The sequence below is a fragment of the Phacochoerus africanus genome, chromosome 1 (genome assembly GCF_016906955.1).
Source record: "Phacochoerus africanus isolate WHEZ1 chromosome 1, ROS_Pafr_v1, whole genome shotgun sequence".
Taxonomy (NCBI): domain Eukaryota; kingdom Metazoa; phylum Chordata; class Mammalia; order Artiodactyla; family Suidae; genus Phacochoerus; species Phacochoerus africanus.
The window spans coordinates 195,211,048-195,227,690 of NC_062544.1; positions in this window are offsets into that span (position 1 = coordinate 195,211,048).

Genomic DNA, 16,643 nt, shown 5'->3' on the forward strand with positions numbered 1-16,643 from the left:
GGCATTGAAAAGAACCTCAGATTGGGAGATGTTTGGACAGCTTAATAGGTTTGTCATGGGTTATAAGCAGTTGTGACAGCAGCTACCTGAAAGTATCTCCCCACATCTGTTGCCTCCAAGTGTACTGGAAGGGTGAAAAGGGTTACAAAGGAGAAGCTGACAAGGGCACCTAAGGTTCAACGTCACTGCTACAGGGTAGAAATGTGTGCTGACTGCCTGTCCAGGCCACTTCTGTGTTTCTCTAGTGGCCCAGACTCTGTAAAAGGAACTATCACGGGGGTATTTAAATTATCTACAGAAATTTCTATGACATTGATTTTACCCTTTCTGTGAGCTAGAGTTTAACAACGAAAACCTTTGCGTGAAAGAGTTGCAAAAAAATGCCAGAACTGGAAATGTCTCCTGGTCAATGCCCTATTTTCTTAGCACAGAGGGACAGCTTTGCCTTTGTCTGTTACCAGATATGTCCTTCAATTGGAAGCCATCTGTTCCATGAACTTCTGAGACTTGGGCCAAGGGAACTTTAAACCAAGAAATCATTTCACCAAATGTCAGTCAGAGTGTCTGGCATCTGGCTGAAAGCTAAAAGCTCAGAGTGTGAGAGTTCAGAAGGCTGAGGCTTTTCTGGAATTTTACAAAATGTGGTGTACACTTACGAATTCATATTTATTTTATGTTTCTGCTTGCAAAATGCCTGATGTTCCTTACAAATACTTTAAAATATAAAGAACCAGAAAAAAGTAAAAATTAAAAATGGTTCATGATCACAACACACAGATCTAACCACCATTATCATGTTATTATAGTTTCTCATCTTTTTTTTTTTTTTAGGGCCACACCTAGCATATGGAGGTTCCCAGGCTAGAGGTTGAATCAGAGCTGTAGCCGCTGGCCTACACCACAGCCACAGCAATGCCAGATTTGAGCCGCACCTGTGACCCATACCACAGCTCACAGCAACGCTAGATCCTTAATCCACTGAGCAAGGCCAGGGATTGAACCTGTGTCCTCATGGATACTACTAGTCAGATTTATTTCTGCCAAACCACAGTGGGAACTCCCTCATTGTTTTTTAAAAACTTAGCATTTTATTATTTGTACTGTTGTATATATCTGCTTCTCCTTACATATTTTCTATGTCACTTGATAGTGAATGAACATGTTTTTCATAAGTCAGGGCTATTGTTAATTAATTCTAAACTAATGGACAGATTTTTTTCTAATTTTAAAGAGAATATCTTAGAGGATCTTCATTCATATAACATTGTGTGCAGTTTTGCTTTCTGTCTTAATTTTTTTCTAGAATAATTCCTATGACAACAATCAAATATGTATAAAATTCTCATACATTTGCCATATTGACTTCTAGAAAGTTGGTATTCTCTCAAAAGCAGTGTATGCTTCTCTCAAAGCAGTATATGTGTCTCTCTCGCTCTCTCTCTCTCAAGTCTTGCCTCTTAAATGCTGCTTTCCTACAACAGGAAAAGAATCTAAATTCTATGATACACAGTTCGACAGCAAGGACTAACCTGGCCCATCAAGGCTTCACTAGAGGACTTTGTCCAGATCTCTTCTGCCCAGGGCCTGGTACTTCAGCGCTTCTCAGGACAGAGAGGAGAATGCATGCTAATGCTTGGTGAGACTCAAATCTGATCACATTGAGAGCATAGACAACCAAAACTTCTCATCATTTCTACCCTTCTATAGTCCTCAGTTGTTGCAGGTTTCCTCTGAATTAAAAAAGAATCCTATAGATAGCTTTTCACTTGTGCTACTTTTAATATTTTTATGCTTTTCACTTGTACTTTATTCTACATTGAATCAAGTTTTGGTATTGTTTTGAAAGATCATTTGGTATATTCTCCCTCAAACCCATCAAATGCAAAGCAAATTCAGCTTCTCCTAAGGCCTTCCCCCATCAGCACCCTTTCCTTCCTCTGGAGATCTCTCCTTCCTGGAGGAATTATCCCTTCCCAATACCTCCTGTAACCCAGTTTTATTCTCAACTAGCCATGACTTAATCTCCCAAAGTGTTAGATGATAATGAATGTATTAGCTGAATTGCTCATGCTATGCTTACTTTCACTTAGAAGTTTTAAAGGAGGGAGTTCCTGTTGTGGCTCAGTGGGTTACGAACCCCACCAGTATCCATAAGGACACAGGTTCAATCCCTGGCCTTGCTCAGTGGGTTAAGGATCTGGTGTTGTTGTGAGCTGTGGTGTGGGTCACAGACATGGCTCAGATCTAATGTTGCTGTGGCTGTGGTTTGGGCCAGCAGATGCAGCTCTGATTTAACCCCTATCCAGGGAACTTCCATATGCCTCAGGTATGGCCCTAATAAGGAAAAAAAAAAAAGTTTTAAGGGAAGTGAAAGAAAAATAAGAGCTTTCCAAGATCCAGAAGAATAAAGATTTAAGGATAGTGGGGAAACCATTTCGGCATGGAGTGCCTTATTTGGCACTCTCAGAGTTTGGATCCAGTTGTTGTCGTTGAAAGATTTCTATTTTGCCCTAAACTGTAAATTTGAATCTCATGTGCCTCTCCAATTTTTTTAGCACCTCAATTTCATAATTATCTCAACTTTTTACCAAAACAAAATCTTGTTTCTGCAAAATGGCTAGCATTTGTTTCTCTGCTGCCTCTAGTTGCTTTCAATTTGTGAGGAAGTTCACCAACTACTGAGCCAGGCCTGCTCTATGAACTTTGCCATAAGCTCGAGTTCATAACATCTTAAAACAAGAAGGGACATTAAAGGTATCCAGTGAACCCCAGAGACCTGAGATTCTGAGAAATTAGGCATTTTACAAGACAATGCAAGTGATTAATGCCCTCCAACACTCAAGTCAATGCTTTTGATTACAATTATGTCATTTGCTATATTGTTATTGTCAAAAGCTTCATGTGAGATGTAGCCTAAAACCTCTGCAAGTGCATTTTATTTCACTTCTACTATAATCGCAATCTCCCATTAACCTTTTTCTTTGTAACCAATCCTTCCTAAAAACTCACCCAGTTCCTGCAAAGAGGAGTAGTTTCTAGATCAAAATCAAAATTACAAATGTACAGGTGCAACCTCAGATGAGTCAAAAAGTTAGTGTGTTGCTGCTACAGTCCTGCTCCTCACAATTACATTTTCTCTTCATCATATGCACCTGCTTCTAAGGGACAGGCTTCCAGGAACATAAATGATTCTTCATCTGAATTCACATTTATTCAGCTTAATGAGCTTTATGCATATGCTAATCTTTGAAACATCCTACCTCAAGGAGATGTAAGAATATACATATGCATACATATTCCAATACGTGTGTGCATATGTGTATACCTATATATACACACATATATCAATAGAGAGCAAAAGTGAGAAAAGGCAGCAAAATTCTAATAGTTCCATGGTGTGGTATAAAATACCATTGCACAATTGTTTCTCCCATAAGCAGAGAGAATAGAGATGTTCAAAACCAAGAATAGCTTTCCTCTTGGGTTAAGATTTTTTCTTCCCATAACACACAGGCTTTCAGTCTTGGCAGGTTTCCTTGAGACTAAAAATGAAACATGATCATTGTCTTTTATGACAAATAATTCTTGTCTTGTTTGACTAACCAAAGAAATAACATCTTAAGCACCAGGATCGCATATGGAGGAAAGTTAAGCTACTTAAGAGGAAAGGTTTTGTAGCAGCAAGACAAAGTGCATGATCTGTGGAGATCTGATGCCCACCCTCATCTAAGTGAGAATGGGACTATCTTGGTCTTCAGAATGTCAGTGGGGCAAGAGGGTGTCCAGGTCTAGGAGGGACTAAAACGTCAATGCCTTCCACTCCTCCAACCTATGGAAGGCTATTGGGTTCTCATGGTTATGGCTTCTGCCCTTCAGGAGCTAAAGTTGGGACAGTCATGTTCTGACCTCACTCTATCTTTCACCAAGAGACAACCGTGATCAGTCTTTTTATAGGTTACTCTGTTCCCACATAGGTCAGTTCATTTAACTTGAGGGATTCATTTGGGGAAGTTAATTTACAACTCTGTAAATCAGTAATGTGATTATCTCTACCTGACTTAGAATAAGGCTAACTCAGACATAGTATCTTGAACAAGGACTGATTCTTTTTTTACCGTTAGTAAACCGATTGGAGTAGATTACTCAGAAAGTAAATTTTCAAATTCAATGTACTGAACCTAGAGAAAATGAACCCTATTTTGCTAAAGTACAAGTTTTACACCATTGAGGAATACAGTTAAAAATGTAATATATAAATTAGAATTGAGGGATTTGGAAGATAAACACTTTCAATTTATCAACAAGAGACTCATTTAAAGACAGAGGCAGAATGGGCCCAAGTTTAGTTCTTCATACCTCAAGATCACTTACTTACATCAATAGACCTCAGTTTATAAACTGGTTCACCTATATTATTTTCTTTGACTGTCCCAAATATCCTGTAAGTTTTTTGCAGAAGGCATTTTTATTTCAATTTTAAAACCATAAAAACTAAGGCCAGGAAGGTTCAGTGCCCTCTGGAAGTAAAGCCCATTGACATACAGTGATTTTAACTTACATTCAAAGCTGATTGTGTCTACAGGCAATTCAAGTGAAAATAAAAATCTTAATCTATAATTACTCTGAATTGCTAATGTATTTTCACATGTACATATCTCCTTTATTTGACCTAAAAGTCTTACTGGTCTGGGAATATGTCTTAACATCTTCATATCTTTTCTGTTCCATGGCCTGTTAACTTCTATATGTTGTAGTTCAGGGCAGCCCACTCCAAATTATGCCCCAGTGGCATACTGATTATTTTGAATTAGAGTTACATGAGAAACCTACATTGCAAGAAGGAAACTCTAACCTTCCTCTGTTCCCTTGAGATCAGGAAATAAATCTCCCATGTGAAAAGGACCCTCCCTCTACCAGGAGGTAAAGAGACATCCTCATCACAAGAGATAATTCAGGGCCCAGGAGGCTACATAAACAATCTTTGTTACCTCTTCAGTAATTTGCTACCCCGAGCCCAAACTCTATTTAGATTCTTCACTAATTAATCACCCAAGCCTAAGTTTGTCTTATCAATTCCTCACAAATTTATTGTTTCTGTCCTAAAAGTATAAAAGTTGCATGCTTTGGCTACTCCATAGGTCCCATTTCTATAAGACCTCCATATGTACAAATTAAATTTGTTTTTTTTCTCCTGTTCATCTGTCTTGTGACAGTTTAATTATGGGACCAGCCAAAAGAAACAGAAAAAAATAGGAAATTCCCCCCTTCCTGACACACATGCTAATTTATTATAAGTTGAACTGTATTTTTAACAGATACACATGTAATTATTTAATAATTATGTGTGTGTGTGTGTATGCTACCCATCCATTACTATTTATCATTGAGAAAAAATTGTTTTCTCTCCATTAAGTCCTTTTTACAGGTAAACCAAAAAAATCAGCCAGCTCCTTTTTTTTTTTAAATACAACTCTCAGATTTGAATTTTTCAAAAATAAGTTTAGACTGTCTTTGGATAATTTTGCCCCCAAATTATTTTGTCCCACACATGAAAGTTGAAGGTTCCTAATAGATATTTAACCTTAAGTCAGAATGGGTAGTAACCCTAGAATTTAACAAAAATTTTAATTTTATTTTGTTACCATCTGTAATCATTTCTTCATCTGTTTGGGCTGCTATAATAGAATACCATAGGCTGAGTGACTTAAATAACAGAAAGTTATTTCTCACAGTTCTGAAGGCTAGAAAGTCCAGGAGTAAGGTGCCAGCGGATTTGCTTTCTGGTAAAAGTCCACTGCCTGGTTCATAGATGTTTGCCTTCTTGCTGAGTCCTCACACGACATACAACAAAAAGAGAATTGAACAGAGGCAATCTTTCCCAGGTCTTTTTATAAGGGCACTAATCCTGTTTATGTGAGCTCCAGTCTAATGACCTAATAACCTCTGAAATGCTCCACTTCCCAATACCATCATATTGGAGGTTAGAATGTTAACATAGAATTTGGGGAAAACACAAACATTCAATGGCAAGCTTATTAGGGCAACATTTTTTACATACTTAACATCCCTTATCAGTTTAAAAAAAACTTCATATTTACAGAGAGTTTATATATATTATTCATTTGAAATTAAAAAGCATGATTTTAACTAAAACCCTTAAAAAGAAATATTTCTCTGGCCATCAAGACCGATAACGAAAATGTACGGAGGCATGAGCTGGCCTCCAGTGCAGAGAATGGTAACACTTTTTTCATAGGAAAAGCAGACACAAATTTTAAATGATATGTATGATTTTATGAGTCATTCTCTATCCTACCTCAGAGAGTGACTGCAGATGAAAGACTCTTGTCCCATCTGTCCAAAGGGGTCACTATGCATAACTGCCAGATTTTGGTGACCTCTGCTATCATAAATTAATCACTCCAAATTCTGGGCTTCTTGCCATTGTGACTGCCTCCAAAACATATTCTCTAATTTCCCTGACAAACATTTTAATGCCAAAAATAATGAAAAATGTAATAGGTATAATAAAGAGCAAATGAAGACCCCAATCTGTGGCACACATCTGGAACTTCCCTTCAACTTACCCCTTGCTTCCAAGCTTGTACTCAAAATATAATCATTACAGCCAAATTGAGTGATTCTATACTGAAATGTGGAAAAGCATTTTAATAAGACTATAGGGTTGGCAAAAAGTCAGATGAAGCCATGAGGATACAAAGTAGCAATATGCAAACAAAAAAACTTGGGTTATTTTAAGCTTAAGAACCTGGATTTAACTTGACCAAAGCAAGAAACAATGTAAAATTATCATAAAGAAGAAACCATAAATAACTTTTAGAAAGTCTTTATTGAACCACTAAGAAAATACTTTGCTGTCCTCAAGAATCTTAATTCCTTCATTTAAGAGAAAGGGCTGTCAAATCAGCTTTTTTTTTTTTTTTTTTTTGCTTTGCTTTTTAAGGCCACATCTGAGGCATATGGAAGTTCCCAGGCTAGGGGTTGAATCAGAGCTGCAGCTGCAGGCCTATGCCACAGTTCACGGCAATAAGATATTTAACCTATTAGCAAAGCCGGGGATCGAACCCGCATCCTCACAGAAACTATGCTGGGTCCTTAACTTGCTGAGCCACAATGGGAGCTCCAAACTGGGCACTACTGACATTTAGGGCTAGGTAATTCTTTGTTGCGGGGGGCTGTCGTGTGTATTGTCAGATGTTTAGGCACTGTCAGGTAACCCCCAAGAGACAGAATCTTTCCCTGTTAAGAACCACTGGCTAAAGAGTCAGGATGGAGGTATGAACAAACAAAAATTTCAGAAAATTTAGAAAAAAAAATTTGAGTGATAGAGACAATAGTATTTGTAAGAAAAACTGAATCATTTCTTTATTAATGATTAATAAAGCATTAATTAAGCATTAATCAACTGTATACTATGTTTCAGGCACTGCCTTGTACTTCCTCACTTTGACATGAACTAACTTGAGGAAGGACCATCAGGCCTTCTCAAGACATAGTCCTTGTACATACCCCTACAAAAAAGAACACAAGTATGGGCATATGGTTCTAACAGTGTATTAATTTCTTATTTCCTACCACAGGAAGACCCTGTGACAGCATCCAACACCAGTCATATTGTCCCACTTGTGTTACCAATTATGATCTTGGGGAAGTCACTTTACACTGCAAGCCTCAGTTTTCTGTATCTGTTGATGAATAAACCACTACATAGTGTATTGAGAAGATAATATCAGCATAATACCTGTATATTACTATTACTTTCCACTAATTATTTACCTACCAATAATCATTTCCCCACACCATTACTCTTGTATACTGGGGGAAAATCTGTAATATCACCTTGTCTCCTGAGTTCAAACCAATGTGGACTGATGTCAAATCCTACTCATAGTAGCATAGTTTTTAATTTAAGTCACATAAACAAGGTCACTTCATTCCTTTGAAGTTAGAAGTTAAGAATTCATCTGAACATAAGGAATTGGATTTGAGGACCCGATTATCCTTTGTACTTTCCTGGGCTATAAACTCAATTTTTCTATTTCTGCCTGCTAACATAAACATATCCCTATACCTCACCCTAATTATTCAGTTTCTCACTTTAGTACAACCCACCTATAATTCTATTTACCCATGTTTTAATGGAAACTATCCTTAGCTGTCTTGTCTAGAGGGAAAGATCTTCTTTCATCATCACTCTGATCTGGCATCCTTAGACTAGATTAATGTGTCATTACACCTTTAAGACAATTTCAATATTTTCCTTCCTCCTTGAAAAGCAATATATGTTCAGGCTATCTGATTTGAAAAATACAAAGAGAAAAAAATTAAAGCCTTAAAATTTTTTCTCTGTGGCATCTCACTACTAATACACAAATAATAGGAAAGCCATGCCTACTGCCAAATCAGACTGTATTAAAAGATACATATCATGTAATTTCTGCTTTGATAGCTAAGCGCACAATGCTGTGGGAACACATGGAAGGTTTCTGGTCCAGATTTGGTTGATCAGGAATGCTCCCCAGAAAACAGTGAATCCTGAAAGATGAGAAGGAGTTAGCTAATCAAAGGAACAAGGACGTCAGCATAAGGAGTCCAGGCAGGGGAAGGGAACCTAATGAACAGAAGCCTGGGGAGGGAGGAGTATAAGGTCTTGGGAAGTTTGGTACACGGAAACATGTAGTTGGGATGTTGGTAGTGGTGGTAGTAGGAATTCGTAAGTGATAAAGCTGGTGACATGAACAGGAGAAAGCGTATGCAAGGCATTCTAAACCACATCAAGTAATTTGGTATTTCTTCTGAGAGCATCTAGGGCCACTGAGAACTTTAAACAGGAGAAAGGTATATGAAGATTTTTGTTTTATAAAATCTTTTATCTACTCATCTGTCAATGGACATTTATGTTGTTTACATGTTTTGGCTATCATATATAGCGCTGCAATGAACATTGGAGTTACATGTGTCTTTTCAAGTCTGGTACATGCACACAATGGAATATCACTCAACCAATAAAGGAAAGAAATAAAAGCATTTGTAGCAATATGGATGGAGCTAGAAATTATCATGCTAAGTGAAGTCAATCAGACAATGAGATGCAAACATCAAATGCTAACACTGACATGTGGAATCTAAAAAGAGGACACAATGAACTTCTTTGAAGAGCAGATACTGACTCACAGACTTTTAAAAACTTATAGTTTCCAAATGAGACAGGTTGGGGCAAGAGGGATGCACTGAGGGTTTGGGATGGAAATGCTATAAAATTTGGTTGTGGTGATTGTTGTAAAACTATAAATGTAATAAAATTCATTGAGTAATAAAAAATAAAAATGAAAATATTTTATTTATGGACTGGAGAGAGGAATTTGTGGGGAATGTGTTGGGCAGAAACCACAGGAAAACAGGACAGTGTTAGAGGGTTGTTTTGCTAATTTGGGAGAGAGATGAAGAGGGCTAAGCTAAGATAATGACAGTGAATTTGGAGAAAAGTGGATGGGTTTAGAAGATATTTTATAGGTAAAATTAAGTTTAAAAATAGTAATTGCTATTAAAATAAAATAGTTTTAAAATATGAATGCTGAAAGAAAAATGTGAATCAAAAATAATGTTCATAAAAATTTCTGATTTAAATGATTGGGTCAAATTACCTCACAGACTCTCCATTTCCAAATACCTAACAAATTGAAACAGATTAGCAAAAACTCATTCATATTTTCTCCCTCCCCTTCTTTCTTATTTTATGTATACACAGTATCATCATATATTATATACATGTATATATGTAAATATACAAATGAAAATGCAAAAAATAAAACAGCAAACAAACAAGGGAAGTGAAGCAGCAGAAAGCTATAAAAGTCAAAAAGCAGCAAAGAGAAAAACCAAATTCCCTGGTGTAGAATAAATAGGCAACTACAGAAAGGCTCTTATAAGGCCCCTAAACTCGGATACATGTCAATCAGAAAGCTAAAATAAATAACAATTCTTATACAACACCCAACTCTGGAAGGAGGGCAACTAATTGAGTAATCTGAAGCATAAAGATACAATTCCTGACTCTTTTACAGAATTGAAATTTCCCGAATGGAACAATGGTATTAACGCTAAGGTACATCCACAGAGATGGAACATACCCCTCAACAAAGTACCACAGAGCCCTAGAGTTCACTTAACAAACCTCAGGCATGATCACAGATACTGGACTTTTTAACTAAGCACAATGCTGCAGTACCCCAAAGCACTATGCCTACCATCGTGCCCTCAGTCATGGACAGAATACAAACCAGAATACCTGGCAGTCAAAGTGCAGCTTTTTGGTTATGTGTTTTATATATAGTTAGTTACAAAGCTAACTATGTATACACATGGTTAGTCATGATGTTCCCTACAGTGTAACACAGCAAAGGGAAGACCTGGAAAGAGCCACACAGGATGTAAAACATGGCACAGCACACGTGCAGATGGACATAAGCAAATGAGTATACACACAGAATTTAAAAAAAAAAAAAAACTGTTTAAGCCAAGAAATAACCCTCAGAACAAGAGATTGCCAGAAAGGACTTTGAGCGATAGAGCAAATTAATAAGAACATGTATATCAGAGCTCCACACCATGTAAAGATGTTAAAACAACAGAATGACATGCATAGGGAGATTGTATTCCTTTGGAAATAAAATTACTTGTTTACAGGAAAACAAATACATAATTTGAAATACCAAGGAAAAGTCAATTATCTGACTTAGAGACATAGCTTAGGGTAAACACTGCAAAAGCAGATGTGAAAGATGGTGTTTAAAGCAATCAAAGTTAACTAATAAACCTGAAGAACAAAGATTCTCCCACACAGATATGGTTGTTAATTCTAAATAGAAAACTTCACAAATGATACAGAAAAGATATTTTAAATGCAACACAAGAGAGTTTCCCAGCATATATGAGGGATAAATAGGGTGGGAGGTTGGGTTTAGTAGATGTAAGCTATTCTTCATGAGGAGGATAATCAACAAAATCTTACTGTATAGCACAGAGAACTATATTCAATGTGCTATGATTAACCACAATAGAAAAGAATTTTGTTTGGGTTTTTTAAAGCCACACGCATGGCATATGGAAATTCCCAGGCTAGAGGTCAAATCAGAGCAGTAGCTGATGGCCTACACCATAGCTACAGCAATACCAGATCTGAGCTGCATCTGTGATCTATCCCACAGCTCACAGCAGCTCCAGATCCTTAAGCAACTGAGCAAGGCCAGGGATCAAACCTATATCCTCATAGATACTAGTCAGACTTGTTACTGCTGAGCCATGATGGGAACTCCAGAATAGAATATTTTAAAAGAGTATATCTATCTATCTATTTATCTATCTATCTGAATCACTTTGCTGTATAGCAGAAAATAATATATTAAAAATCAACTATATTTCAATTTAAAAATATTATAAAAAAGAAATATTATTCAATGAAAAGGACAAATTACAAAAACTAAAAAGAAAGTTTCCCAGAAAGAAAAGTAAGGAAGGAAAATGAAGAGGGGAAGAAAAGGAGAAGAGACCAAAAAAATGAATAAATAAAAAGTAAAAAATATATATATATACATATATATAGAACCAGCTGCCTCATGCATTGCTCTAGGTACTTTAAATATACTAACTCAGAATGAAATAAATGCTATTACTATTTCCATTTTCAGATGTGAAACTGAAGCATAGAGAGATAAATAAATTGTTCCAGGTCACAAAAGTAGAGGCAGAGCAAGAATTTAAATGTAGGTAGTGTGATGTCAGGCAGTAAAAGAGCACATGTTCAGGAAGATCGGAAATGAAAATAAATGAATCATTATTAGAATACTTGAAGCAAAAGAAAGAAAAAATTTAAATTGTTCCTGTTGTCTGAATTATCTTAGTGATTTTTCAAATAGGAGTGCTTGTTTTTCTATAATCTGAGATCTCAAGCCTGTCTTGACAGCATGCTACCCCTTTCCTCATGCCCTCTCTGCTTCTTCAGTTAGGTCAGTGACAGATTTCTCAACATGAAAAGGAGACATTTTGAACAATGTCTATGATTTTTTTTTTTAATTTTACTTTTTATTTTTCTTTTTGGCCACCCCATAGCATATGAAATTCCCAGGCCAGGGTTTCCATGCCACAGTTACAACCGACATCACAGCAACGGCAACACTGGATACTTAACCCACTGTGGCACCCAGGCTGGGGATTGAACCTGTGTCCTAGCTCTTCAGAGAGGCCACTGATCCCATTGCACTACAGCAGGAACTATGATGTCCACGACTTTATAAATTATTCCCTAATCTGTCCCCAACAGTGAATATAGATGAAATATCACCCTGCAATGAAGTTCAAAGCCCACAAATTTCAGCTACATATTTAGCACTTCTGAACAGATTTTTAATCTTCATATTCAAACCTAAGCAAATAACCAAGGATTAACAGAGAGCAGAAGAAAGCTTCTTTTGTGGAAGGAAAAATAGCAGGAAAACAAACCAAACCTAGAGGAGCTATATTATACAAAGAAGAAGATGTTCAAAAGCTACCATTAATATCATAAGAGAAATGTGATGTGAAGCAAGAGCTTCCTGGTTTCAAAACTACAGATATCACCACAGTATAGTAATGATACAGACTGAGAAAAAGATCACGCAATCCCAACTGAAGAATATTCCATGAAATACCTGATCAATAAACCTCAGAACTGTTAAGGTCAAAAAACCCAGGAAAGTGCAAGAAAATGTCCCAGACCAGAGGAAGCTAAGGACACATGACTAAATGTAATGTGATGTCCAGGATGGGACCCTTCTGTGGACAAAGGACAACAGGAAAAAAGTAGTAAATTCTGGATAAACTGTTGAGTGTAGTTATTAATAACATTCTAATGTTGATTCCTTAGTTGTTACAAATGTACTAAGGTAACATAAACTAGCTATAAATCAAATTAGGTAAGGAGTATGCAGGAACTCTTTGTACTATCTTTGCGACTTTTCCTTAAATCTAAACTATTCTAAAATTAAAAGTTTATGAAAAAAATGAACATCTGCCATGATGTTTACCTAATGTTGAAAATTGATATTCCTCGCGGGGGGAGTAGAAGGGTGGCAACTTATGCTTTTTCCCTTTTTCTTTTTTTAAAAATATTGTACTTTCATTTATGTTCTCTTTATTGTATAAATTCCTTGTAATAATCATGTATTTTTTTCAAAACCATAAACTAGTTTTCCTTAAAAAACAAAACTCATCAGTTATGAGGCTCAGGTTTTGGGCTTGAACACTAGAAGGATGGCAGTCACAATGGCTAGCTATTACGCAATAATGCTACAAAACTAACCACTCCAAATTCAGTAACCTACATTGAGCATTTATTTTTCTGGGGCTTTGTGAACTGGCTCTAATTGGTTGGGTTGAGTTCCAAGCAGCAAGTTAGGTTCGAGTCAATTTCCTGTGTTTCTCATTCTCCTTGGATCAGTATCTACTTATGAGTTTTTCCCATGTTAGCTGGTCAAAACCACAGGAGGAAGAGAAGAAACACAGAGGCCTCACAGAGCCTTGCTCCCAAACTGACCACTTTTACTTCACCAACCCCCCACTGGCCTTCACAAGTCATATGGCCATGCTCAGACCTGATCAGGCAGGGAAAACATATTATCTACCTTCTTTAGTAGTTAGTACCACAAAGTCACATGGAAAAGAACATGAATACATAATTATAACACAGAAAACCATGGAAAATTAAGTATAATGACTCACTCTACCTTAGAATAATTCACTGAGCGAACAAAGGCATCCCCTACTTATGTATTTAAACAAAATAGTCATTAACCAGTCGATTCTGCCCCTTATGTGGGGATCAAGAGTAGACTTTGGAGTGGTCAGCACCCCTAGAAGAATTAGCCCTCTCACAGCACAGGTCCACCCCAGTTTTTTCTCTGAGAGCAGTGACAAGCATTCAGATTCTTGCACCCCCTCCCCTTACAGCAGAGCATAATGAACAGCAGAACCAATACTGAGATGGCACCACCTCAAATCTTCCCATCAACAAGAATTTTTAAATTTTTAAATAACTGTGGCTCTCTCTGCAATGGCCCTGATCAATTCTTTTCTCTCCTTTTCCAAGCATAACTCTTTTTTTTCACTTTACAAAAGTATTTAGCTAGGGTTTTCATCTCAAAATAAAAACTTAACTCTCTAAATACTGACTAAACAATCAAAATCAACCTCAGTCACTTCCCAACCATGCCACTGTGAGCATCTCTAAGCTTCTATGTCCCATTCTGTAAAAAGAAGTAGGTTAACACATGCCCTTCCTTCCTCAGATGTTCTTTTGAGAACGGATAAGTTAATTTATCTGTAAACACTTTAGACTCTCTAAATTGTTCTACAACTAAAATATGTTCTTTTTAAAAATTAATGTGAGTCAGTCTATATGTTCTGGGAATTATTACAAAAACTTGATGATCTGACCAAAGGGATAAAGAGAAGAAGGTTTGTTTTTTTTTTTTTCCCCCTCTCTTGTCAAACATAAAGGATGGCAGAATCTGGTCTCTTCAATTTCTTTTGCCTTTTTCTGACAGCCAACACCACTGGCAAACATCCAGTAGGAACAAGTTTTCAGGCTTTGCCCAAAGGAAGGCTGTGATGTTATTCCTGGGGTAAATTATTCTAGTAAGCTTCTGGTAAGTTGCTGTGGAAATTAATATACAGCAGCATGTTGCTAATAACTTAATTTAACGTTTTATTGCTTTGCACCAAATCTTATGTTTTTATTTATTAATGAATATTTTGAATTTTAAGTAAAGGAATGTCTTTCACTTTCATTATTCATTATTTATTTAGTGTTAGTTAAACAGAAGGTTAGATGTGACAGGAATGAAATTTTCTAAATAATAATAGTGTGGGTTATACATTCCGTTAATATTACTGCATTAACTTTACAATTGGATGTTTGTTACAATCTAGTTATGTGGCTCTGTTATGGATTGGGTTTTGTGAACAAAATTGTAGCTTTAATTAAAACAAAGTTCCTATTTATATATTATTTATGGAATTTTTATGCCAGAATAAAGCAAAAATAAGTTTCTGTAATAATAAAATATAAAAACTACTTTTCTTTCATCTATTATTTATATATCATTAACTGTAATAAGAATGCATTTGTATTTTTCAATGTCTATGATGAATGGTTACTGATTTTTTTTAACTCTAAAACAAAAAAGCAAATAAAACTATTAATGGCAAACATAATACTGAATGATTTGTATAATGTGTGTCTTACTAAATAGAACTTATGCCATTGACATATGAGTGGTACCCTGGGGGTAGGGCTTCTGTTTGGTATTTTTAAGGGGAAAAAAAAAGAAAATTTTCCCCAAGGGTATTAATTCTCAGTTATTGAAGTCCTGAAAATAACAACCTCCATACCCAAACACAGCAATTAAAGGAAGCAGCAGAGATGTACACCAAAGCCGAACAAAAGACCTCAAGGAGGAAAGTGAGCCAATGGGACAGAGAGGCCTCTCATGGGCTTTTCCTAATTCTTACCACAATAAAAATAGGCCACCGACTCAAAGCCACAGCATTTAACCACTGAGCAATTACTGAGGTGTATCTGTGCACATCTACATTTCCCTTCCAGTTGTTAGCTTCACGAATGTTTTGTCAACAAGAAAAGAGAGAAAATGTAACTGGAAGGTACAGTCGAAAAGTGAGAACTAAGGTTAGACATTTAGAATACCGATAAAAACACTAGCTCTACCACCCTATTAGCTCTGTGGCCTTGCTCATGTTACACACCTTCTCTGCTTCAGCCTCTACAAGTAAACAAGTCTTTGTTAGTGGCAGCACACGTGTGTTGGTACAAGATTAAAAGACAGAAAACGCTGAGGCTCATTTTAGTAAAGGGCCAAAATACAATCCTAAATATTTCAGTTTAAGCCCTTGACCTATTTGAGCAGCAATACCTCTAGATAATTCAAATTCCAAAGTATTTTTTTATTTTATTGGAATATAGTTGACTTACAAAGTTGTGTTAATTCCATGTGTACAACAAAGTAAATCAGTTCTACATATATGTATATCCATTCCATTTCAGATTCTTTTCCCATATAGGTTACCACATACTACTGACTAAATTTTCCTGTGCTATACTGTAGCTCCCTGTTACCCATCTATTTCACATATAGTAGTGTGTATATATATCAATCCCAACCACCTAATTTATCCTGCCACCACGTTTCCCCTTTGGTATACATAGTTTGGTTTCAAAATCTTTGAGTCTGTTTCTATTCAAATTCCAAAGTGTTTTTTGGGGTACATACATATCACTGGTCAAATGTGTGTTTTGACAACATCTGTATGGTTTGGATTAATACAGGCAGGATTCTATAAGCAAAAATTTTCACTTTGAGATCTGAGTAATCTGGTTTCTAAATTGCTTACACTCAATGGGTCATTGCCAAATTTTTATTTTTGGTTCAGTCAGCACAGTCTAACATGTTAATTTGTTCTCTACTCTGGCCATTTACAACCCAGTGTTAAGTGTCTCTTCTGCACAAGAGCCATAAAGGATAACACAAAAATACAAAATCTTGCATGTCTGGCAAAACGCCTGGTTTGAT